This window comes from Calypte anna, chromosome 7 (assembly GCF_003957555.1).
Source record: "Calypte anna isolate BGI_N300 chromosome 7, bCalAnn1_v1.p, whole genome shotgun sequence".
NCBI classification, from domain to species: Eukaryota; Metazoa; Chordata; class Aves; order Apodiformes; family Trochilidae; genus Calypte; species Calypte anna.
In genome coordinates this window covers 25,636,526-25,661,784 of record NC_044253.1, presented here as the reverse complement: position 1 = coordinate 25,661,784, position 25,259 = coordinate 25,636,526, and the positions used below count along the sequence as shown (strand labels likewise).

At 39.8% G+C, this 25,259-nt stretch overlaps 1 protein-coding gene across 1 annotated transcript in view; it reads left to right on the top strand.

The window, feature by feature from the left end:
* Positions 1-3,316: 3,316 nt before the first annotated feature.
* Positions 3,317-25,259, top strand: part of RAPH1 (Ras association (RalGDS/AF-6) and pleckstrin homology domains 1) — a 94,397-nt gene continuing 72,454 nt past the window's right edge. The window contains exon 1 of the mRNA XM_030454034.1: positions 3,317-3,713. The gene's annotated coding sequence lies outside the window, so the exon portion shown is untranslated. The remainder of the gene's footprint in view (positions 3,714-25,259) is intronic.

Here is a 25,259-nt window from a genome sequence, read left to right as displayed (position 1 = left end):
TTTGAGTAGCATTTTGACATTCTGACCAGCAATAATTCAGGATCTTCTGGAAGAGAAGTTACACTTCTTCCCTCATGGGCTTCCTGCAAGTCCTCTGTGACATGCTGAAAGGTGGATCTGCACAGGGGCAGTCAAATGAGCAGGGAGTAGGTAACTATATTCCTGCTGTCAGCTGCTTAATAGGAGGTACTACCAGGTTACTCACTGGAAGGGAAATTTGGAACTAAAGTGATGTGGTATTGGCATGCTGAGGATCTGGTTGCAATTTGACACTTGTACTTAGTGGCAGGATTTCTATTTAGCTTGCTAAAATTGTTTACAATAGTGTAAGAATAGACTAGAACAGATCATACTCTGGTTTTTCAGACTTTCCAGACACAACCATAATGTTTTTAAATACAGGTATTGTGCTCAGTCTCATGAGTTTGGCAGTGTACACAACAAATCCATGACATAGTCATAGTTATATCATAAGTAAACCCATACAATAAGCATACCCAAGCAAACAAGAGACAAAAAACCTGTGGGGTGCTGCCGGGGCTGATTTCTGGTTGGTTGTAAAACACAAAACAAAGTGAGCACCACTCATAAACCATTTAAAGAAGACACAGCTGTAATCACCACTACTCCCCAAGCCTGGCCCAGCTGCACAGACCCTACCCAGCATCATTTTTCTGCTGTGAGGGGAGTAACTGCTGCATTAAGAGTCTAGCAGAGGAGCAGGTAGTGCAGAATACCTGCCTGCTGCTCCAACAGATGTGCAGTCCCGTTTAGATGACCCCCCCCACCACCACACAACCTGCCCTGGGGGCAGACCCGCAGCCCTTTTCTGCTGAGTTTGGAGCATGCCTGGACACCTTGAAAGTTGTTTTGTAAATCACCAGGGGTAAGTCCCTGGAAAGACCAGGCTTCTTTTGTATCATTTATTATTTGTATTGTAACAGAACATAGGCTCCTGTGCACAAATTCTGTCCTGGTGGAAGAAGACAGATGGGGCTATCTGTACAGAAAGAAGCCTTGTAGGAATTGTCACTCTGGCCAGACAGCTCAATATCTGTGTGTGCCTCCAGTCTGGCCACTTTAATCTGACCAGCAGTCCACTGTGTCCAATGGTATCCAGCACACTGCTTGCACACTGACCATTAGAGCAGCAGCTCTGGCAGCTGATGCAGCCTGGATGCATGGGATTTGCTGCCTGATGCATGAGTGGGTCAATGTTGTCATTCCAGGCAGCAGCATGGGTGCTGTAACCCAGGTCTCTGCTCTCAGTGCTTTTTTATGCCAGATATTCAAACATACATAACAGGGGACCTACATCTTAATAAAGAGCTGACAGTCAGTTTTGACACAATGCAAAAAGTGGAAGAAAATCCAGTGGAGGAAACGGGAAAGGAAGGACAAGAAAAGCAATTATAAAAACAGGCAGTTGCACACATCGATTCTATGCACTGTAAGCCTTGCCAGATTTCATTTGTATTTATAATTGTTTCTATGGTGGCATTATCAAATTTACAGATGTCAAAATGGAGTGCATGTGGAAGAATTTTGTAAAGGACCATACAGCAGTTTCATATACTTGTTCAGGGAGTTTATTTTAGGACACAAGGGAGAAGACAGCTTGTACTTATAGGATAAGAGGACAACTGGTCAGTAGAAGAGGAAGAAATGGGCAAATTGTTTAACATGAATGGTCCTCTGGAAGGATCTGGAGGAAGTAGCAAGAAGGCAGCATTCAGATATGACTGTAGCCTGACCTGCAGAAAAACTACCTGGCACTGTATGATGTGTCTGAAGAAACCATTAAGACATCTCTTTCTCTTCATGAACGTATTGATACAGTACAAGTGAAAAATTAGTTTCAAGATTCTAACAAAAAAGTACCTTTCACCTAGACAGTATAATTTTGCAGGATTTCTCTCATAACCAGTACTAATCTATGAAATTTTCTGCTCATCAGTTCCTTCCTTAGAAAGCTTGCCTGCACAGAATCAGAAGTAATCCTCTAATAAGCAATATAAGTGTGGTAGAGTAAGATGGAGGGGGATTTTATTTCCAGCTTTCTTAACACCATATGTTCATTTAATCCCACTCTTCATTTAGATAGACATAATCCCTAACCGCTTCAGTACAAATTACATGGAGCTGTGTTGTGTGTGGGTATACCTGTACACTATGCACTTATCTCTTAGACTGAGAGAAATCACACCCATAGCTAAGGCAGTTGGATTTTCCTAAACAGATGCTCCCAAGTCATCTGCCTCAAAGGTACACATTAAAATTCAATAAGGAAATTTTCTTATGAAAATCAAATCTCAGATAAAAATCTTAAGAGTTGTTCAGAAGTGTCATTTAGTTTTCCCTACCTCATTACTAAAATTATTCAAAAAAACCATGATAGCATCCTTGGATAAGCCAAGAAGCATCACACAGACCATGTTAAACAACCTAAATTTTTTTTTTCTACTTTTTATTTCAGAATGAGGTTTTTGAAATAAATTGTAAAAGTTTCAAAATACATCGAGAAAATGAACGTCAGATCTTCTGTGCTATGGCTTGGAGCCCCAGCACGTTTTCATCTTCTTCAGCAGACCACACATTAAACAGTATTTAAGTGAATCTATTCTTGCACAGCAGGGCATGAATCGGATATGAACCTGTGCAACATGCTCTAGGTTTAGCAGGAGGGGTTTGGACTCAGTGAGCTCCAGAGGTTCCAATACTAACAATTCTACGATTTTATGAGTATTTGCAGCAGCACCCAATGTTTTGATCCCGTTTTGTTGTTTAAAGTTGTAATCTCGGGCCTGAAGCTGTGGTGGGACGAGAAAACAGGGAGAACTCCAAGCCGGGAAGAGGGTGTCTGAGGCGGCGTAGCCAGGGGCTGAAGGCTCAGTGGGACACTCACTGAGGGGTTTCCATCGGATTCCCAGAATCTGGCAATATGCCGCCTACAGAACCCCTTGGTGATCGGTGCTGAGGTTCCCACTGCCTGCAGCGGCACACAGACCCGCACCGTACGCTCCGTGTTCTGGGCTGCCAGGGGCACGGCCAGCACCGGGCGGTAGCGTGATTGCCGCCGCCAGGTCGGGACGGACCTGCTCCGAGCAGCTCGTCTCCAGCAGCCCCGGGGGCGGCGGAGATCGCCAGGGTACCCCGGGCTCCTCAGGGCACCGCCGCCCCCCGCCCTCCACCGCCGAAATGCCAGCGGCTGCCCCGGCTCCGCGGGGCTCTCACCTCCCACCGCGGGCAGTGGGCCCGGTGGGGCGGGGCGAGGCGCGGCCTGTGCGCCGGAAGTGAGCGGCGGGTTGATCCCGGAGCGGCGGCGGGCGGTAGCGGCGTGGAAGGAGCGGTGGCTCCGCTGCTGGGCAGGGACGTGCTCCGGTGGAGGCGGTTCCCAGCTCGGCGGAAACAAAAAAACGAGAAAGGAAGGGAGCGGCGGTGGGAACCGGTATCGCCGGCCACCATTAGCAGCGGAGGCGGCGGCGGCGGCGGCGGCGGGAGCAGCAGCAGCAGCAGCAGCAGCAGCAGCAAGAGCAGAAGTAGGAGCAGCAGCAGCAGCAGCAGCAGTCGCCGCCGCGGGGGTCCGCAGGCGGAGCAGAGCCCGGGTGCCGCCGGCGGCAGCGAGTGGCAGTGTGCTTGCCGCCTCGCCTCTGTTTTGTGGGGGTCAGCCGCTGCCCGCCAACCCGCGGGGGCTTCCCCGGAGCCGGGGCGAGGTGAGCGGCGGAGCCGCCTTGTTTGTTTGTTTGTTTATGTTTATTTATTTATTTTTCTTGTCGCGGGGGGCACCGCCTGGGGAGAGGGGGTGGTGGTGGGAGAGCCGGCGGGTGTCTGCAGGGCCGTGGCGGGCGGGCGGGCAGTGGTGTTTCCTGCCGCTTCTCCGCAGCGGGGCGGGGGCTGCCGGGCGAGCGCTGCTGCCGGGGGCTGAGCAAGGAGGAGCGGAGCGAAGGGTGCGAGAGCGGCGAGAATTGAACGGCTCCCGGTCTGTGTCTTGCGCTCCTCCACGCCCCAGACATCATCGGGCGATTTTTTTTATTTATTTTTTTTTTTCCCCAGAACGCGTTTTGTCGTGCTAATGACTGGGTAGAGGCTTTTGTATGTGTGTGTGTTGGGGGGGTGTCCCTCCCATCTCTCCCCGCGGCTTTTCCTCCTGTGAGGCATGGCTCAGAAGAGGCTGGGAAGTAAGCCGGAGATGCGCTAGGGATGTAGTCTGTGGCGTGTAGACAATGTCAGCTTGGGTGAGTCTCCACCCTGTGGAGCTGCAGCCCCCCCCTTGCACAGGCATCGCCAAGTCTCTGTAGAACCCGAGGAGCAAAGCATTGTCAAATCCACTTTCCTGATGTAGAAATGAAAGATAGGTTTGGATTGTTCGTTAAAATGTTTTGTTTAAAATGAAAAAAAACCCAAACAAACACCCCAAACCTGGAATCTTTTAGCCATATAACTTACATATAGCTTACAGAGGGGAAGATGGGGAGAATAATTATATATGTATATACACACACACACACACACACACATATATATGTATGTGTATATATATATTTGTATGTTGTTTGGGGTTTTTTTCTTTCTTGGTGTTTTTTTCCCAATGATTTGGGGAAAATCATCAATGGTGGGAGGGAAAGGAGTAGTGTCTGTATACATGAGTGTCATGCGATCTGTGTAAATTAATATAGGTATGGTTTCTTTTCTACTCCATTAATGCTGCCTTTAATAACCCTGTTCATTTTGGAAGGTTTTATTTCTTTTAGTTTTCTTATCTTGCGTGGCAGAAAATCATCACCTGCATGTTTGGGCACTGTCATTGCATCTTGTGCTTTTTACCATTTCAAGGCTTTTTATGCTTTCACCTGATAGTAGGTTTTCAGAAGAGCACAAACAGCGTTTCATGCAGTGTAATTCCTCTTTTACTGAGGGAGTGCAGTTGCACCTGGTTTGGCACAAGCATCCTATTTTATATAGCTGGTGTCTTTACATTGCCATTCATGTGATGGAGGAGTGGGGAACTGTTTCATGAGACTGCAGAATCACACCTGATCCATTTTAAACAAGATGCCTCCTTTCATCTATTCTCCCTTATTACTCTGCCCTCCAAACAGGGACATACTACCTTGTAAAACACATTTGGACAGAGAAACAGATGTCTATTGATGAACGGATCTAGATGTTTATTGAAACATATCTAAGACAGCAGATCTTCCCATATTGTTTTCTGTTTAATCCTCTTTTTCCTGCTGAGAAGTTGCTTATTAAAATGGAACAGAAAAATTACTTGATAAATAATCCTGAAGAACAGAAATTCCAGTACTAGGGAATACCTTACATATATGTTATAGAAAGATGTAGACATGTCCATATTTAATGTGCAGATATCTTGGGCAGTGGGTAGTGAATGGATAGTGAAATACAGAACTGTCTTTCTGCACCTAAGGTGATATGTGGTTTTTTCAGATCAGTGGGTGACACTCAAATTACCTTACAGAAATTGACATTAGGGAGGCTTTTTGCTTTCATAGGTAAAGGAGGTAAGTGACACTAAGGAATTGATTGCCCTCCAATATATTTCATTTTCAGAAAGATTCTTGAAGTGTGGGTTCATTGGTTGGTTTTTGCTTGGTTTTTTTAACACTTGCACACCATGCACTAAAGAGTCCTACCACTGTTTTCTGTGACTCAGCATGGGATAACAGTATTTCTAAGAGATAAGCCACAGTTAAGCCAGTGTAATTTACCAGCTGTTAAGGTCGCAAAAGAACATAGAAAATAATGTGAAAAGGGACACTGACAATTCTGATTTAATCTTCAGTCTGCCTTGCCAGAATAATATCTTTAGATGACTGCATTCAGGTTTAAATTTAAAATAGTTTTTTTTATAGGGGAGCAGTGCATTGACATAAAGTGTTCTGAACTCCTGGCATATTGCAGCTTTTTCCTTTCTTAATGAGATAAGCCATGATACAAAGAACACCTGTTGATTCAAAGGAGTGTGTGAGACTGCTGTGGTAACTCTAGTAGGTAATGGTTAAAAATGATTGATTTTATGAAGCCTTGTTTTTCAAGAGGGTATCTCAGTCTTCTGAGTATCACAATATGTGAATACTGATTCCATTTCTCCTTTCCCTTAACCCACTAAACTTTCTTTAGCTGTAAAACTATTGTGCAGCTTCTTTATTTGAATATTGCAAGAATATGAATATGTGCTCCTTTATCTCTTCCTTCAGCATCAAGATTTTAAATAATACAGTCAACTAGCGTTGATTTCTAACCAGAAATAGTTATTTCTTTGTCCTCTTACTCTCTATGCTGTATTAATCTTAACTTTACTGACTGTACAACTTGCCTTCCTTCAAATGTCTTTCAGTTGCTGGAGGGGAAGAATAAGTATCAAACTGGGACAAAGTTAAAGCTGAGTGACCAGGCTTGTTAGGCATGTAAGAATAGAGCTGAAGCTACCAGCTGTTGAGTAATTTTCAGTATATTCCTAATAACTGAAAATTACAAATCTCTTGTGTTACAAATGCAGTCAAAGGTTGCAAATAATCTTTCTGTGATATTAAACAATAATTCTATCACTGAATTTTCAAGTAGAACTGAATAAAGCTACTCCACAGCTTCTCATTAATATTTGTTGATAGGACAGATGAGGACCTTGCCCATTAAATTCAGAATTTAGACTAAAAGTGTTACAGGCACTTAACAAAGCTAAAAGTGTCCAGCTTATATTTTAGCCCCCAACAACAGACCAAAGACTGACAGATGCTTACTTTGTGATGTTTCACAACCTTTATCTGTGATTACAAGAAGAAAACATAGGTTGATTTACAACTAAATTGGGCTGTTTCCGGTAAGGAAGCTTTATAAAAAGGAGCAATCCAAATCTGGCTTTTTGCTAAGGTTTAATAACAAAAATGATGGCAGACTGCTGAGTAGTCACATTTAATGAATTTCTATGTGGAATGTTATTTTTGTGTAAGGATATGTAACTTAGGTAATCAAAGTTGTCATATTGAAAAATTCCTTTGAAGAATGAATACAATATCTTGGTTTTTTATCATCATTGAGAATCACAGATTTTGTGTGAGTGTTCTCCACCTTTAAGAATGCCTACAAGGTTAGGGAATGCAGTGAAAAAACTTGCACTATAATTGCCTGTTTTGATTGTTCTTTAGAAAGGCAAAGTATTTGTTTCTTCTTGTTAATGTGAAAGCATTATCCTCACTTAAAAACTTTCAAAGTTTTTATTTTCAAGACATTAATACTAGAAATTAATAAAAACTATTCAGTTAACCATATTAGTCCCTGTGCGAAAGACAAATAAAATTACTTGATGAGTCAGGTTGCTAATAATCTTCCTCTGAATTGAAGATCTTACAAAGAGTGAGAAAAGTACCTGCAGGATGCTTTTTCTGCAGCTCGAGGCAGATACACTGGCTGATTATTTGTTTTGATTTTTCTTTGAATTAAGGTAATCTCTTTTTCATCCTAAGCAGTCTTAATTATTTGCTAGGACAGAGTTTAGTTACAGTTTTTAATTGAAAATGTCACATAGAATAATATTTTAGTTGAGGTTGCTTTTTTAAAAATTTGTTTGTTAATGAAGAACAATGGAAACATCTTGTTCTGTGAATGGCTCTGGTTCCCATCTTGTCCACTGTTCTTGTTAGGAACTGTATGAAGGAAGATGATGTTTATGAGAATTTGACACTAGAAAGTTAGAAAAATTAGAAAAATTATTTTTTACCATCTTATTTTGTAATGATTTAGTTGAGTTCTATAGAGGGGATGGGAGATAGAGGAGAAATTCCAGAGCTACTGTAAGGATAGTCACAAAAGTTTGTAGTTGTAGTACATAATTTTTACCTTTTACTATATGTCTAGTCTCAGAAATTAGATTAATTTTAATCTGTGTAATCAAATGTGATTGAATCTTCCTTATCTCTAGTCTTTCCTCCTAGGACAGCAGTATGTAGGTTTGAATTTTTTATACAAAATATTATAGGAGTCTAATGAGGGAATTATTACACACAGTAGCAAACCTGTTATGATACATTTACTTTTCTTGAGTGTTTCGAAGTGCTCAAGAACTCAAGGCTTTGCTGATAAAAATGCAGTGATATAGAACTGAGCAAATGATAAACTGAAAGGGTATTGTTCTCATCTTGTGTGAAAATTATCTTAAATATCATTCCTTATTTGAATGTTAATGCTGGTCTTGTTGTGTTTGACATCTGCTGAAATGGTCTAGTACTGTGTGTTCACATGCTGAAACAGAGTGCTCTTTCGCTTAAGTTTTGTTAAGCACAGATCCAAAACACTGTACTGTTTCCTACTGTTTATTACAGCACAATAGTTAATTTTGAGCAGATTAGGATTAGAAAGGAACGGGATGAAAAAGTACCATCGTTCTTCAGTTTCACATCTCTCATCAGTTTTACTACTTGTGGCAGTATTGCACTTTCATCTGAGAAAGTCCTGGAGAAGTTAAATAGGGAATTGAATAATTTTTCTCAAATGTATGCATAAAATGGAAAAATATGCTAACTAAAACATATATATATATATAGACAGAGGCTGGAGGGAGACTGAGTGGAATCCTTCATACTCTCTAGTAACTGTACCCTTCAGAAAGATTTAGGAGCAGTTCTTCCCTTTCCCAAGGACTTGCCAATTTGCTGTGTTTGTAGGACCTTTAGTATTGCTGCCAAATCTTTTTGTCCTTAATACTGGGTTAAAGAAGAAAAACAACAAGTGTAATTATGCTGTGCTTAATGTTGAAATGTTTAATACAACTACTTAGTATTTTGTTTTTTTTTTCCTGGCACTTCTATTAGGGAGGAACAGTTTAGTAGTTAGCTCCCTAAAGAAAAGCTCCTGGCTTTTGCTTTCCAGTGATACATGGATAGACTTTATCGTGATGCAAATTCTGTCATTTGTTAACACTTTTTGCCCAAAGAGAAGCCATCTTTAGCATAGAATCATAGAATCAAGGTTGGAAAAGATCTTCAAGCTCATAAAAGCCATCACCCTTACAGCAATGTAACCATCTCCTGAAGCACCATTTCTACCCATTTTTTTGTACACTCCCAAGGATGGTGACTCCAACACCTCCCTGGGCAACCTGTTCCAATGCCTCACCACTGTTTCCACTAAGAAATTTTTCCTAATATCTAATCTGGACCTGCCCTGGTGCAACTTGAACCCATTTCCTTTTGTCCTATTGCTAGTCAGTCTCCTCCCAGTTTTAGGGAGAAGAGGCCAACACTCCCTTGGTACCTCCTTTTAGGCAGCTGTATAGAGCAATGAGGCCTCCCCTCGGCGTCCTCTTCTCCAGGCTAACAGCCCCAGTTCCCTCAGCCTCTCCTCATAAGACCTGTGCTCCCCTCATCAGCCACCTTGTCCTTCTCTGTACCCTTTCTAGACCCTCAGTGTCCTCTCTAAACTTAGGTGCCCAAAGCTGCACACAGTACTCGATGTACAGGGTTGAGTACAGGGTTAAGAGCATCTCCTTTGTCCTGCTGGCCACACTGTTCCTCATACAAACCAGGATGGCCTGTACAGACCTGGGTGTAGTGAAATGAGGTAACCAGGTGCCACTAGTTGCCAGGGCATGAGCTTGTGTTAAGCCCACCTGTGCCTGATTAGGGCAGGCCCCAACTGCGCATGAGCAGGATTAGGGGGCCAATAAAGTGTGAGGCCTGAGACACAGGCTCAGCTCAGTCCCTGGCAATCAGTGGTACCTGGTTGCCTCATTTCACTACACCTGGGCACACTGCTGGCTCATGTTCAGCCATCTGTAAATCAACACCTCCAGGTCCCTCTCTGCACAGGTCTCCAGCCCCCCCCCCTCCCCTCAAGCCTCAAGAAAAAGTAGTGGTCTCCCATACTAAAATTTGTCAAGAAAGTAGTTTCTGTTTTTGCTGTCCTACCATTTTTTTATCAGCAGCTCGTGAGAAAACTGCAAGTTTTTCAAGCAAGAGCTGCAAATTCTTCAAGGATTACTCTGTTCGAAATTTTACTTTATTGTCTGAAATTCAGGAAGTCATCATAAAAATGTTTTTAGAAGTGTCCAGAAGAGTTAATTACTAGCCTTATTGAAACTGTAATTGGTAAATTTGCATAATCTGCTTGTCAAATTGGATTTTGAAGGCTATGTTAGAAGTACAAATAATGAATATGTACCAAGCATTGATAATAAAATAATCCCATCTCAAACGTTGAATTCTTACTCTGATATCACCTTTGCAGTTAAATTCCTTTAATACACGTTATCAAATTACTTACTGAGTGAAGCGTGACATTAAAAGTTGAGCAAGTTACTGCAGGCTATGAAAAATAATATCTTTACAGCACATATTTCATTAAGAGTTTTTTGATGTACAGTTTGAGATGTGGAACTTACAGATGGTGCTAAGATAGTTTTGGCCCCAACTGTTTTTGAATTAGTAATGGAAAAAATATATTTGGTGGGTTTTTTTAATGTAATTTCTTTTAAATCAGATTATTTTGAAATAGCTGCTTGTCTAAAATGCCTATCTGATTGGTTTAATAACTGAGAAAGTATACTAAAACTGGCAGCCTTTTTATCTCTGAAGAACTTGCAGATTTTTGATGATACTCTGTGAAGTTGCTGAATTGATCCTTGTGAAATTAGTGAAAAGACAAACATTAAGAAAAACATTAAGAAAAAAATGGCTTGTGTACATGCTTGCTGATTTTCTACCTCTTTCATTCTCTTCATGATGATGTCTCCAATTGACTTCATTATAGGTGCTATAGAAGGTAGCATGAGCAAAGCAAACATGCAGGTTCTTCAGAGGAACTTGCTCAGTGCATTGTTTATAAATTTCTTCCAGTCATAAATCTACAAATTTGATGTGTCTGGGATAGTCACAGGTTTGCAGTGCTTCTGCTTGCAGCTCTTGAGAGTGCTGACCCAGTCTCAAGAGCTGTATGTTCCACTCTGTCTTTTCTGGTTGGTCCCTTAATGAAATGGTGTTGATAAAACCAAAAGAGAAGCAATTAAGATTAGAGACACCTTTTGTTTTTTCTTTTTTTTTTTTTTCCCCCACATATGCTTTTCCTGACAGAAGCATTTTTAGGTCTTACTAACTGTATTGATCACTAAACTTGTGTGTTAAAAATACTGTTAAAAAGAAGGCACTGATGAGATTTAATCCATCTAAGTTGTGTGATCCAGTTTACAGCATGATCCACAGCATGCCAAATTGGTAAAATTGAAGGAGTGGTGAGTTGAAGTGAAAGGTTCTCCCTTTTTGGAGCTGTTCAGAGAGGAAGAGAAGCTACATCCTTGTATAAATCTTCTAGACTGTAATTATACAGTTTTGCAAATATAAAGGTTCTTTTAAATCTGGGATGTAAAAGCATTTTTTAAAATTAAGACAAAGTCCTAGGTGGCAATTCACATCTCATGCGTATGAAAAGGCATATATGTAGGTTTTAAGAATCTCTAGGAAATACTGTGTGCATTTTGTAAATTCATTTTCATATACAGATGACAAATAATATCTCTATTTGGTTTACAGTACTGGGAGGGATTCTAGATCAATATTGAAACCAGAAAGTTTTCAGAATTTTTTCAAACATCTCATGGATGTGACTGGTTTTTTTCAGTTTAATGATTATCTTCCAAAAGTAAAGTTGATATGGGAAGCATAGTTTTCCATATTTGCTGTGCGTGCATGCTAATTACCTTAATTTCAATCCTGTGTTTTTTCTACTTTGTATCTCAGCTCATTGCTCATTACTCTTCTGTAGGATTTAGAACAAAAAGTATTGAAGTCAGAAGAATAGTACTCCAACAGGTGTGAAATAATTTCATTTTGGCTATGACAGCATTCCTTCAGGTTTTCTCATACCGTTGGCTGGAAACGCACAAAGATAAGATCCAAAATTTTAAAATTTTTAACTTTGCAACTGTGTCTACAGGGACAAGACACCCTATGTAAAATAAATGGCATGTGTATTATAGCTTCCTTCAGAAAGGAGGGAAATGTTCACTACCCAAGAAGGTTCATCAGAATTGTCCTATGGCGTTTACATTACTGATGGATTGTGTCTGGACTTAAAGCCTCTATCTTAGGTATTGTGCTGTTGGCTATTCTTAGGCAGTTTCCTACTCATTTATGGGTGTTTTTTATTTCATACTGACTTGCCTCGTTCATGCCTGTGTAGTGATGCAGCATCTTGCATAGGATTTTTGATTCCATGCCAGAAGCCACGCATTCCAAGCTGTCTTTATTTACCCTCAGTAATTTTGCTTCCTGCTTGCCTCCTTGCTAGAAGGATCACTGATCTTGTTGCACCATTTAAATTTGAGTTAATCATTGTTGGAATCTGTTTTAATATACCACTGCAAGTTTGGACTTCCCAGCTGTCTGTAATAATCCTTCTTCACAAGTGACTGAAGACCTTTCACACAAATATGTTTTATAGGGAATTAAAATAATCCTATAGTGAATAAAAACTCCCAAACTGTTCTGAGCCTTTAAAGAAAAATGCCTTAAAGACCTCATTTCTCCAAGGAAGTTGTCACTTACCTCTTTACCTCATGACTTAAGAAAATAACCTTTTCATAGAACCATAGAATGGTTTTGGTTGGAAGGGACCTCAATGATCATCTAGTTCTAACCTCCCTGCATGGGCAAGGACACCTTCCACTAGACCAGGTTGCTCAAGGCCCCATCCAACCTGGCTTTGAACACTTCTAACCTAAATCTCCCCTCTTCAAGTTTGAAATAATTTCCTCTTGTCCTCTCACTACACACCCATGTAAAAAGCCCAGCCCCAGCTTTCTTGTAGGGCCCCTTCAGACACTGGAAGGTTGCTGTAAGGTCACCTTGGAGCCTCCTCTTCTCCAGGCTGAACAACCCCTATGTCTTTAGTGTTTCTTCACAGGGCTCCAGCCCTCTGATTGTTTTAGTGGCTCTCCTCTGGACATGGTCCAGGAGCTCTATGTCCTTATGCTGGGGACTCCAGAACTGGACACAGTACTTCAGGTTGGAGTCTCAAGAGCAGAGTAGAGGGGGAGAATCCCCTCCTTTGACTGCTATCTGTGCTGCCTTTGATACAACCCAGGGCTTTCTGGGATCCAGGTGCACATTGGTGGCTCGTTAAGCAGGACACCACCACCTCCAAGTCTTCCTCAGGGCTGTCTGTGGTCTTTTCTCCTCCCAACCTGTATTCATAATAGGGATTGCCCAATCCAGGTGCAGAACCTTACAGTTGGCTTTACAGAACTTCTTGCAGTTTGCACAAGCCCACTTCTCGAGCCTGTCCAGGTCCCTCTGGATGCCATCCCTTCCCTCCAGTGGGTTGACTTCACCACACAGTTTGGTGTCATCAGCAAACTCACTTGAGGGTGCATTTGATTCCACCGTCCATGTCACCACCAGCTCTGCTCTGAGTACTGCCCCTCGAGGAACACCCCTGGTCACGCATCTCCATTTGGGCACTGAGCCACTGATCACAACTCTTTGCGTCTGACCACCCAGCCAGTTCCTTATCCAATGAGTGGTCCATCCATTGCATCCTTATTCCAGTTTAGAGATCAGAATGTCATGCAGGACAGTGTTGAATGCCTTGCACATGTCCAGGTAGATGACATCTGTTGCTCTGCCTTGGTCCACCAAGGCTGTGACCCCATCAAAAAGGCCACCAAATCAGTCAGGCAGGACTTGCCCATTGTGAAGCCGTGTTGAATGTCACCAATCACCCCTTTGTTACCTGCTTGCCTTAGCAAAGCCTTCAGGAGGATCTGCTCCATGACTTGCCAGGCACAGAGGTGAGACTGACTGGCCTGAAGTTCCCTGGGTCTTTATTTTATTTTATTTTCCATTTTTAAAAATGGGAGTTATGGAGGGGACACATCTCAAATGTCTCTATGCAAAAACACGAAGCATGGGGAATAACCAAAATGAGTTATAGGTCTGCCTGCCTGCAGGGCTGCATTGTTACTGGGATGTGCTGGGACAGCTCCTATGACTGGAGTGTAGGGATGGCTGGGTATAAACTGTTTAGAAAGGACAGGGAAGGCAGAAGAGGAGAGGGTTTGGCTCTCTGCATCAATGACCAGCTGGATATTGGACATGCTCTGAGTGGCTTTGATAGAAACATCAATGATTGCATGATATCCCTGGAAAAGCTATCCCCAAGTTTGTTGTGCTGAACAGTAACCAATATTTCTAGTAGTTTGCATTTCAGTAATAGTAGTTGTGTTTGTAGGCTTAAGAAAAGCACTTGTATCTATTAAATATTGTCGTTTTGTTTGGCAGGGGGAGATGGAAAAGCCTACACTCTCAGGTAACCTTACCAAGAGAGTAATACTATCTAAAACTTAGGAATTCCTTTGGCCATCTCTGAGCATGTCACAGCTCAGAAGAATCGTGCTTGAGGCTGAGTAATTCTCTCACCTCTACTTAGGTATCTCTATCACTGAGTAACTAAGTGATATCCTGTATCAGTTCTGTGAAACTGAAAGGCTTTGTCAGATAGATGTGAGTACCAACAATAAATTCCTGCTCAGGGAGGAAGGAAAGGAATTGTTTTACTAAGTTGTTCTTGAGTAGAGACCTGAGATTCTTTCTGAGAAGTATAGCAGAAGCAAGAAGTCTCATTTTCAGCAATTACATGGAAGGAGAAGGAGGGCCTTACAGAAAAGCATGACTGTTGTCTTCCCTTCTGGCAGCTAGCAAGGTGGAAAACTGAAGCACCAAGGAAACTTTTAGGAGGAACTACATATCCATACCACAGTTCTTAAAAAGAAACATACAGTGTCTTTATGAAGACTGCTGTATTTACTAAACTCCTGTTGATTGTGCAACATATAGCTTAACGTTTTGTAATTGCTGTCCTACTTAGTGAAAATGAGAAACTTTCTTGTTAAAAATAAATCAGAAAACAAACCCCCAAAAACCCCACTCAAGTGCTTGTTAGCTTGGATGAAACTTTATTTTTATATTGCATATTCCTATTTAGCTTGAATCTGTTAAAAAAAAAACCTTCTGAAGCTCATCAAAATAACAGTTGAAAAAACTAAAGCCCTTGGAACTAGTTATTACTATTTTGTAGTGAAAAATCTTTAATTATCTTTTATCAACTAGAATGGAATATTCCTGGAATGACTCGTGTGCACTGTGAGGTTGAAAGTCCAGTGCAGAGTAAACAAAATATTTTCAGACTCTGCACTCTCAGCTTCAGTGGTGTTTCATTTCTGAAATGTGGTGACTCTGGTATCTCACTTTTTGAAAAGAGGTGTCACTTAATTCTTCTGAAGCTCCAGGTAGTTAATGTCTTTACAGGTGTCATGCAGGGAGATAGCTTGAATAGAATGTTATGCCCAAAAGTATGGGGAATTGTCTGTCTTTAGTTTTTTGTTTTTGTTTTTTCTGGGCCTAGATCCTTCAAAAGCAGTTAGGTTTGCCAGACATAGTTACACGGAACTAGTTTGAACGTGTGTTTTGAGGCTTGTATTTTAACACTAGTGAAGTTTCCTCCTTACTAGGTGTGCATATGGTGATATTTGTAGCTCTCATCCTCCTTTCGTGTATTGGTCTTTGAATGTTTGCTTCTGAAATGCTGCTTGATTAGAAACTGCATAGGTAGAAAAATACTTTTTCTGTGCAGAATTCCTCTCTGAAATTGAACATGTTTTTGTGTGCTCCTAAGTTTTGTTTAGATTTGTCCCACAGGAGATACTATGTCCACTCACAACTGGACAGAAAATTGCTCTTGATGTTCCCCAACTCAAAATGTCATTAAGGGCAGGCTGGATAGGATAATTAGCTGTACGAGTCCTGTGCTTTGTGCATATTCTGTTCTGCTGGGAGAAATTCTTTAGATGATGCATAAGAATTGAAAAACAGGCTTAGATCTTGCTTTCTGTCACTTAATTGCATTTTAAAAGTATAAACTGTGAGGAATAATAGAGCTGGAAAGAGGTACTGTTAGATTTGACTGTACTGTTAGAATTGATCTTTCTGCTTAGTACAGAAGGCTCTAAATGATTCCAGAGATGTATTGCTCTTTTTATTGTTTTGAGAGAGGGTTGTAACATCAGGTGACAAGTGGAGACTAGGAATAACGAAGGTTTTTGGATGCAACCTATTTTTTTTAACAGGTATTTCTTTATAAATATTGGGGGGCACACTCTGGCTGGTGACTGAGCTGTTTCATCTCTCATAAGTGGTTGCACGGAATGGATAGAGACACTGACACAGGAATAGAGCTAAGAGCCAGGCAGGGATTCTTGGTAGTCATTCTCAGCAGTATTTCCATGAGACCAGAGCCAGTCAGATCCTTTAATAACTGTGAAGGTCCACTGGCAGCTCTGACAGAGCAGCTGCAACTGATATTATACTAGCACCTAGCTGTTGAGTCATTCACTGCTGATCATTCTAGCTACTGTCCAGTAAGGAATTTGGCTAGTTTCTTGACTAAAATTTCCACATGCACTTTGCTGACCAGTCTTTCAAAGAATTTATTACACTAGCTTTGTACAGATTACAGTTTTGTCAGGCTTTTGCTACACCGGTGTATATTCAATATCAAAATAGGTTAAGATTTTAGAATAATGCTGAGCAATGAAAGGAGAGTAAAACAGCATGACCCACATCTTCAGCTTTCTCTAAGTTCAGTAGAATTGCTTGTATGTCTTTGTTCAGTGTGATGGGAAAATTGCCCAGGTAAATGCTTCCATATTTTATTTATATGTATCATCCTTCAAAATGTATTGCAGGATTTCTGTCAAATGCAAAAGAGCATTTTCAAGAGGATGCCAAATCCAGCAGTATGAGAACAGAATTTGCTTCAACTTCACCAGCATGATTTAAAACCTAGCTCATGCATAAGTAGTTTAGTTAAACAACAACAACAACAAAATCAGCCTAACAAAACCCACCAAACAATCCAACCCCCAAATTTAATTAAGTTCCATGTGGAAATGTTCTCAAGACTTTTTGATTGAGGCTTAAGCATTTGAGGACTTGTAGTAATGGATTATGTTGCTAATACCACCTGTCTTTGTTTTAGAGCTTTATATGAGCAAGTGTGCAAAATATAGATATGTATCTTACATGTTGGTGGATATTTTTATTTTTTTAATGAAACAGTTTGTTATCATTTGACCTGTTTAAAAGCTGTTCCTTTGAATTATGTCAAATTCTTTCAGCTCTTGGGTTACAAATAATAGAATTCAATCTCTCATAGCCCACAGGTGTATTATGAGAGTAATAAAAGTTCTGATGCCTTGTCTGTTTTAGGGTGGACTCTGTTACTTTGTCCATTGCTTTATCTTAAAGGCCCAGAGTTAATTTCCCTCTTTTAAGCTTAGAACCAGCCAGCTTGCTTTTTGTCAGGCTGGAGTGGGAAAGCCTCTTTTCCTGCTGCAACATACTGCTCTGCAGTCTGGCGTAAGTCCTGTTAGATTGGTAAAAGTCTTCCCGAAAGGCATTGATCAGGGTGTTCCTTGATGCTGGGGTAAAATCAAAAAGTACTGATCATGTTTTAAAAATATTTCACTCAAGTTAGCCTATATGTTTTAAAATTAGATTTCATCCTGTTTGTTGGTTTTCCAAACAACTTTTTAGTTGAAAAGCTAGAATTCTACCTTCCCCTAATTTTCCATCTTTTAACGAGTTCCTTGCTTGTTTTGATGGTCAGAAACCACCCAGTTACTTTAAAGTTTCAGGTTTAATTTTGCTATTGAGTTTAATGAGAGGGAAGATTAATATGAGGAAAAGGAAAAGGAGCTGCATTTCTAGCTACAGCACTGTGTTCTTTACCCAACCCTTTGCATGCTTTAGAATTTGTCAAGTGAACTACCTGCTGGGCTGTAAGTGAACATAATGAGATGCCCTGACCCATGTGAATGCAGTTTAATTTGCTTTTTGTGAATAAAAAGGAAAAAAAAAAACAAAACAGAAGGGAATGGAGGGAAGAAGTGGAATTACATCTCTAATTCTGAAGGGTGAAGATGGATTTAATCCTTTACCCCTAGGGATTTCAGGACCTTCAGAGCAGCAGCTCTGTTTCGTTCCAGTGTTCCCCTCCAGCTGACAGCAGTCGGTATGTGGCACTATCACATGCAACATTCCTTCACAGGCTGGGTGTGGTTCCTTGCAGAAGTTATTAATAAATAAGTATACCTAAACCCTGTAATTATGTATTTTAGTATTTATAAGTTACGTTTACTGCAGATGTGTGTTGGGAGAGTGTGCAAAGGCTTCCAGGGGAATTAAATTTATAACTCTGCAAAAATTATTTCCTTTTGTGGTTTGTTAAACCTATTCTGATTTGTCACAAGCTGGCAGCTTAAGGTATGTTAGGCTGTAACTCCATTCCTATCAGCAAAACTTTTCTAATCCTTTGGAAAAATAATAGGGAGAAGTTGCCAGCAAGAAATAGCCCTGAATTGGTGTTCTGGAGGAGGATGGAAAACCAGGAAAAGCCATGAAATATTCTTTTTAAGATTAATTGGAAATCCTTTTATGGTGCTGCTTTTTAGATTTAATTCAGCTTGAAATAGCAAGATTCAAGCTTAATAATAATTTCTACAAAAAATGAAACAATCTGAGGAAATGAGACTGTGGGCTAATGGAATGTTCCACAAACCTCTGCATCTGCATAAACTTTTTCATAGTACAATAGATGAACATAACTTGGAAGTTATTTTGCATTTAAATACCAATATACTAATTAATTAGGAGCCTAATTACAGTGTGTTTTTTAAACTGGTTGCCATCACCTGCATTTTAAACTGGTACTTCTGTTGCTTTGTGGCTCAGTTTGGCTGCAACAAAACTAATGCGTATCAGTTTTTTCTTTCCTACCTTTGTCCTTACCAAGATGTAAATTTGTTCCAAGTAATTACCCTTTTGAGTTTTACAAATGATGATCTTTATACAGTGTGGTCAACTCAATACAGCTGCTTTAGCAGGAAAAATAGTAATTGTGGTGCACATTCCAGTCCTAGTGTTGTAATCTGAAGTTTATTTGTCTGGCTCAATCCGTAGAGAGGTCTTTATACCAAAGAAGATATTTTTGAGGAAACAAAAAAACTGTTCCTTTGAAATGTTGAGGAAGAAAGCTTCACTCTGAGTCTTGTCAAACTGTTACACAGCTGTTGGTATAATGTTGTTTGGGTTTTTTGGCTAAGTTTGTAAATATGAACTTCCTTCCTCCTGCGTTTATAATTAATCTAGCTGTATTCAGAATTTCTGATAAATCTCTTCCAGGTTTTTGTTGAGGGAGAGTACCTATGTAATGCTGAAAAACTTCAGCATGCAGTTTATATTTGCTTTTGAAATGAGTGACCTAATTTTTGGTAAACTAGATATAACCTCTTCCCCTAGTCCTGCCATAAGAATGTATGTCTAGAATAAGAGTTTGTCCTGGTTTTATATAGCAGAAAAATATTAATCTGTGGGAATTCTTGACCAGAATAGCAGTAATCCTGGGAGGAGGTCACTATGGTTAAGTTGCAATAGAACATATTACACAAACAGAACAGCAACTACTGTCCACTCAGCACATTTTTGCAGTGTATGTCAGGTATTCCTGCATTTGTTGTGTAGCTGTGTTTCCTGGTGCTTTACAGATTATACTGAAGGAAATGACAGCACTTGGCAATCAGCCTTGTGGACACAGCCTGGAAAGGAACTGAGATAGTATTTTGCCTTAGGGAAGCTTAGGGCATGGTTCCGAGTATGATGCAGATTCAGTAGACATCACAGTATAAGCTTGTGTTTAACCCTGTTTTTCTAAATAATTTTTAATCCTTAGAAAATGCAGCTAATTGTCTTCATAGGAGGACATAAATTTTTGTGTTCTCTAGAGAAAAACTGAGTTATGGTGTGTTGATAATAAGATAATACATTTATAAAAGTCTTGGGTTTTTTTATCTAGTGTATTATCAATAAATCTGTAAAAGTTGATGTTTCATTGTTTTTCTCTACTTAAAACGTATTTTGGTAGTATTACATTTGGAGAACAGAAAGGTGAAGGAATTAAAATACCTGACTAGTTGAGAAAAGTAATCTGTAAGTTAAGTCTTTCAAAGTTTTTCTTTTTTCCATTAACCTAACGAAAGAATGAGGCTTGATGGCTTCTTGTATTAAGATGCAATGTTTGTTTCTATGACAAATTGTTCCTTACATGAAGTTTTCTGAAGCTGTATAAGAAAACAGTAATTAATACAGTATATATGTTTCTTGATCACCTTTAGAGCTAGGTATTGGGAAGACAAAGATCCTGATTTCAGTGTCAACAAGCTGTTTGCACAGAGTAGTTTGTTATGAGAAACCATAGCCACAACTGGGAGTATAGTGGGGTGGTACCATTGTTTGAGTACTGTGCTCTCAATTCCTACTAAAACCAAAAGTTTCCAAAATGTCATTTTGGGAAGGAAGCCTTGGGAGTGTGTACTTATTATGAGGTGTGTCTGCTTGTGCTGCACAAGGACAATAGGAAGAGGTCAGTCTTCCTTCACCAGGAAACAATACAGGGTGCTTCATATAAGAAAGATAATTTCAAACACCATAAAACAAAAAATTGCCTGTAGTTGCTGTTAGGGCTCTATTAGAAAACCTAAGGTATTCAGAGATCTACAGCAGTGTTCTTGTAAGTACTCTTTACACCAAGTAAAAGTCTAGGAGAAGAGTTTTTGAAGGTATCGTTCCAAAGGAATTTTGAAGTCATGACTCTGTCAATGTTGGGAAAATATGAGAAAATTCTTATTTTGCCTGCATTATTCCAGACTTAGCTTGGCACTGTTAATATGAGGTCATTACACAGTTTTGGGTGCCCTTAGTATTCCTTCCTTGGAATCATGAGTGTGTGGGTTGTTTTGTTTTTTAAGTATTAAGTATGTTCAAGTATTCTTAAAAAATAAACTCAGCGGTGGTGTTTCTGAAAATACTGTGAATGACATTAGCCATTTGTGCTAATATATTTTTGTTTTTTGAAAAAATGCCAACAAAATTACAAAGCACAGATGTAGTTATTAGCATGTAATGGTTTCTAAGGCATATATTGTAGCTGGAAGGCTGCAGAAGAATGTGGGAGGAAGGGTGCTCTGTTGTGTGTCTGAAGCTGGTCACCACATTTCTCTCCGTGCTGGCTGCAGAGTAGGAGGCAGTCAGCTGCCTGCTTCTGGTGCCAGCAGATTGTGTGTAACTTATCTGAATTGAGCCATATACAAACTGAAACAAATGTGAATTTGTCTATCATGGCTTAATTTTTCTGTGAAGACTGAAGAACGTTTATTACATTGGTAGTAGAGACAACCTGTATCAGCTGCTCAATGTGTGCTTCAGGAAATGGGAAAATGAAGTGACTTTAAGGAGTTGGTAGGTAAATGACACAATTACAACTGTACCCACGTGAGATATTCACAGAATCATAGAATATCTCAAGTTGAAAGGGACCCATAAGGATCATAGAGGCCAGCTCCCTGATGCTCACAGGGCTACCTAAAACTAAATTATATGACTTAAGAGCATCATCTAGATGCCTCTTGAAGTATCAGGCTTGGTGCCATGAGCACTTCCTTGGAGAGCCTTTTTTGGTGACCCCCTCAAGTCTCTCAGTGAAGAACCTTTTTCTAATGTTCGATCAGAACTTCCCCTGACACAGCTAGATACCATTTTTCATGTCATTTCTTCATACCATTTCATGTAGCAAAGGAGTATTTTACATAAGAATGCCTTATGTGTTCTGGATAACTTGGAAAAACTGTGATACAAATAAAGGCCCATTCAAATGTAAGCACTTCCTTTCAAATTTTACTTTTTTGTGGAATTTGTGTTGTTACAAGTGTTCCTTTGTGTCATTAGTTGTTTGATGCATTTTAACAAATGTTTAAATGTTATGCATACCTACAGACTACTCTAGTGAATAGCTTGTGTTGGCAAAAGCATTTTATTTATTTTAAGGTATTTTTAATATATTTTAAAATTATATGCATGCACATATATATATTTATAAGCACAGATGTGCTTACATGTGTTACCTTTGAGATGGTTCTGAGGTCTTACATGAACATGTAAGGTCCTGTGCTTGGGAAATTTTTTTAGTGTCCAGAACAGTATGACCAATGCTCTTAAACATTAAATGACAAAGTGCAACAGGGAAAACACCATTTCTGTGGTCAGTTTCTAATTTGAAAGCTCTCTGTAATGGCATAGGCATACTGTGTTTTCAAGTCTTGTGCCTCAGTGTTACAGTGTTAAGGCTGGAAGTTTTCTGAATTCAGAATTATTAATGTATTTATGGATGGTAATGCTCTACATTTTTTTCCCCAGATTGTTCCAGCTCCTGTTTAAATGTAGTCTTCTCTTGGGGTTAACCTGATACCTGAAAAGTACTAAAGCCTGAAATGGTTTAATGAAAACCACAAGCTTTAAAATGTTTGTAGCTATGAAGTATTTTATTTATTAAGACGTGTCATCTTACTGAATCCAAAATAAGGTCTTGGCTCCAGTATTTGTCCAGTCAAAGGGCAATCTATTTCTGCTTGCTAACTCAGCAGAAATATTATTTTGGGATTTGGAGTGCTCTGTGAATTTTCATGTGGTTTAGAAGCTTTAGCAGGTTCAGTGATGTGTTGGAGCAAAGTGCTAGTGGATGGATGGGAAGGAGTCATCTTTTTCTGGACAGCAGTGAGGTATTAGGCTGGCTCAAGCTTTAACATGCAAGTTGTTTTAAGCTTTAGAAACAGGAGCTTGGATAGAAACATCAGGAAACTTCTTTGAAAATTACTGTAGAAAGTTGGATCTGGAGGGAAAGAATTTTATTTTCATTGCTTCAGAGACAGGTAAATGCAAAGAAGATATCTATCCAAAATGTATTGATTTTTTTTTTCGTTCTTTTGTTTGTTTGTTTGTTTATAATATCCTGCAGTTCTTAAATGTTTATAACAATAATAAATTGCCTAACTTTCTCAAATACTTTATTAAAAATTAGTGTATATTTGCTAAGCTGATAGAGTGGTAGGTATGTATGATGTATGAGTTGGTAGTGCAGAAAAGGGGCAAGGCTACCCCTTTCACCACACCATGTTCCTGAGAATAAGACTTGGGATTGGAAGCATCTTAACCTTTTAGTGCTCAGTTTCTTATTCTGAGCAGTCGGTATATTTATCCCAGGAGAGGATAGGAAGGAAGGAAGAGGGAGGAAGTGTGTGCTGGAACTCCTCCTTTCCTGTGTGACTGGAATTGTTGGGTATGTACAGCCCAGTGTGTGCTGGTGAATTTCTTTCTGAAGGGGCAAGCACAAGTGATCTGCTACTTTCAGCATATCACATAACTTCCTCCTAGCTTTGCTTTTCCTGGACAATATGAATGTGGTCTGTGTGAACTACTTGGAAAGTAATTTCCCTGTCTGTCTTGAGAAACAGACAAGCTGAATTCACATAGTGTGTGGTAAAGCCCATAGCCATCCTGTAGACTACCATTCTTCTTGAAAGGTACAGGTATACTTGATATTTACGTTTGGTTGTGATAAGGAGGGTATTTGTCCCCCAGGCTGATGAATACCATGGAGTATTTCACTCCTATCCCTAAGAATCTGTGGTTCTTAGCATGAAATTAGACAAATGTACGGTATTTTAACTAAGAAACTTTTGGGAAGCCAGTCTTGAAACTTCTCTTCATGAGTAGCAGGATGGAGTCTGACTCGCATGATTTATTTTTGTCCCCACAGTTGCAGTAGCAACTCCACTGTCTTTAGTTTTCATACACAAGAAAAGTTTCCTTCACTAGACTACCAAGTGTAGTGACAGAAGTCTTAGTAGTTCTTTATGGAATTTGGGTGCTGAGCTGTTTAGACAAGGCCTCTGCAGTTTAGGATCTAAAAAGTGTTTCTTGGGAACACAGGGCTAATCCCATGAATTTTAATCTTTCCATTTTAAGTCTTCATCAACAAGACCTGGCTGTCACCCCATCTTACTCAGTTGTTCTACTATTTACAAATTTTATGTTCACTGCCTCAATAGCATGACTTACGCTTTCTTTTTTACTTTCTGCTACTGAGGCTGATTTTCTCTACTTTTTCAGGAATGTGTGCTTCAAAACATAGATTCTATGATAAATATTTACATTTGGTCTGACTCTCTACAATAAAATTCTTGGTGGTATCCATCAGTTGGTGCTTAACTGTCTTTCAGACTGCTCTAACCATTGACATTACCAAACTTTTTCAAAATTTTTGTATGTTTAGGCTACTTTCTTGCTTCAGCTCCATTTTTCCAGGGAATAGAGTTGAGAACTGGTGTTTTTCCACCCTTCCCTCTCTGCTGCCAAGATTTATTTAGAAACTGAAGCTTTTTCAGTATCAACATACGTCTTTAGAGCACATCTTAAGTATACAAAACGAATTTTAAAAAATTTAAGAAGTTTAATGAGGCTCATAAACTAGATTGAGGTCAGTGCTCAGTAGGCAATGTTTTGATTCCTGTTAGCAGCCTGATACTGGTTTGTGTTATTACGTGGGCTTCTTGAGTTAAGATAATTAAACCATACTTGTAGTGAAGGGATGTTGAGAGTAGAAGTGAAATGCCAAGTGAAGAAAGTATTAAAGAGAAAAGAAGCAGGGAGAAATATCACTTTTATGGTTTTGTGTTATTATTTTTTAAATTTTTTTTTTTAGAAACCTCAGATTTTTTCAGTGACATACTGCTAAAACGGCACGTAAGAATTAAGTTTTATTTTCAGCCTTTTTCAGTGATGAGCATGCCTTTCAGTGTCAATTCACAGACCTACAGCAGTTTGTGCAGGGTTTGCTAGAGAGCAGCAGTGGTGGAACCTGGTAAAGGCTTTGGTACTCTGCTCAATCAGCTGTCTCACAGAAGCTGTTTTGTGGATTGAGATTTGAGATCACTTCTGCAATGGCTTCTCTCTTACCTTTTGTACTGAGAAGAAGAGCAGTGCCAAGTGTAAGACATCAAAGTTTGCCTGGGTTTGTCAAAATACAGTTTGGATTTTTCCAGTATCAGCAAGGTGAGTTGATCCTTATGCATCAGGAAGTTGGCATTTTGTCTTGTTGGAGCATATGATTTGTATGAGGATCTCAAATTGTGCCTCATCACCTGCAGGACCCAAGGGAAGATGCTGCTAAACCCCTCTCTTGAAGCAGTTAGCTTCAGCTGCATTCTCTTTCAGCTGTGAGATTCTTAAACATGTTCTTCTACTTACATCCAGATTATGCAGAATTTGTCTACACTTTCCTCCTTTTCATGGTGTATATAG